The sequence below is a fragment of the Elephantulus edwardii genome, unplaced genomic scaffold, assembly GCF_000299155.1.
Source record: "Elephantulus edwardii isolate Elephantulus edwardi_28Jun2011 unplaced genomic scaffold, EleEdw1.0 scaffold00112, whole genome shotgun sequence".
In the NCBI taxonomy this organism is placed as follows: Eukaryota; Metazoa; Chordata; class Mammalia; order Macroscelidea; family Macroscelididae; genus Elephantulus; species Elephantulus edwardii.
In genome coordinates, this window is record NW_006399862.1 from 2,322,772 (window position 1) to 2,324,663 (window position 1,892).

Sequence of the window (1,892 nt, forward strand, 5' to 3'; positions counted from 1 at the left end):
CTCCAGAGCCACCCATTTTATATAATATTTCATGAGTTCCTTGCTTTTCAAGGCAGCATAGTATTCCCCTGTGTGAATATACCAACAGTTTCTCTATCCATTCATTTGTTCATGGGCACTTGAGTTGTTTCCAACATTTTGCTATTGCGAACAAAGCAGCAATAAACATGGCTGCATATATATCTGCTTGGGTAGCAATTATGTTTTCTTTAGGGTACATTCCCAGTAGTGGAATTGCTGGATCAAATGGTATTTCTATTTGCAACTTTTTGAGAAAGCATCATCCATACTGCCTTTCATAGTGGTTGTACCATTTTAGACTCCCACCAACAGTGAATAAGTGTTCCAGTTTCTCCACAACTTCACCAGCATTTGTTGTTTGTTGCTCTGTTAAATTTTGTTGTTCTTACTGGTGTGAGATGATATCTCATAGTTGTTTTGATTTGCATCTTTCTTAGAGCTAGGGATTTTGAGCACTTCTTCAGGTGTTTGTTTGCCATCTGAATGTTTTTTTCGATGCAGTGGTCTTTTGATATCTTGATTTCTATTGCCGGCGATGTTGATAGTGGATCCAAGAAAGATCAAATCAATAACTTCATTTTTTTTCTCCATCCATTATGATGTTGCCTATCGATGTACAGGTGAGGATTATTTTTTTTTTGCCTTGATGTTGAGATGTAGTCCATATCAAAGGATATAGTCTTTAATCATTTGCAATAAATGCCTCAGTTTCTTCTCACTTTCAGCAATTAAAGTTGTGCCATCTGCATAACTTAATATGTTGATGAGCCTTCCTCCAAACCCAATGCCACACGCTTCTTCATAGAGTCCATATTCTAGAATGTATGGAGAATATAAAGTCCTTATGTACACCTTCCTTGATTTTAAACCATGCAGTCTTCTGCCACTCTTTGGACAACAGCATTCTGACTTTAGTATAGATTTCCCATAATCACAATTAAGTGTTCTGGGATTCCCAATCTTCTCAGTGTTAGCCATAATTTGTTGTGACCCACATAATCAAAGGTCTTTGCATAGTCAATAAGACATAAGTAGATATCTTTCTGGTATTCTCCACTTTTGGCCCAAATCCACCTTACATCAGCAATGATACTCCTGATTACAACGCCTCTATTAAATCCAGCTGGAACTTCTGGGAGTTCCTTGCTGCTGTACTTCTCCAACCGTTTTTTTATGATCTTTGGCAAAATTTTACTTGTATGTGACATTAGTGATGTTGTTTAGTTATTTCTGCACTCTGTTGACCACTTTCCTTGGAAATAGAAACAAATACAGATATCTTCCATTCAACTGGCCAGGCTGCTGACTTCCAAGTTTCTTGGCCCAGACTGGTGAGCACATCCAGAGCTGTGTCAGTTTGTTGAAACATGTCAGTTGGTATTCTATCAAATCCTGGGGATTTATTTTTAGCCAATGCCTTCAGTGCAGCTTGTACTTCCTCCATTATCATTAGTTCTCAATCATATGCTACCTCCTTAAAGGTTTTCATGTCAATTAATCCTTTGTGGTATAGAGATTATGTGTGTTCTTTCCATCTTCTTTTGATTTTTCCCTAGATCATTAAGATTTTTTCCTATAGCATCTTTCAATATTGCAACTCAAGACCTGAATTTGTTTTTCAGTTTCACCAGTTTGAGAAATACTGACAGCCCACTTCCCTTTTTGTCTTTGCACACATTGTTATAAGAGTTTGCTTAGTTCTCTAGAGCTTTCCTTTGAAATCTTTGGTTCATCTCTTTCACTCCCACATTTCTTCCATCTGTTTTAGCTCCTCATAGATGGCCAATTTCTGAGTCTCTTCTGACATCCAATTTGGTCTTTTCCTCCTCTGTCTTTGTATTGTCCTTTTGTTTTATTCATGGATGATTCTC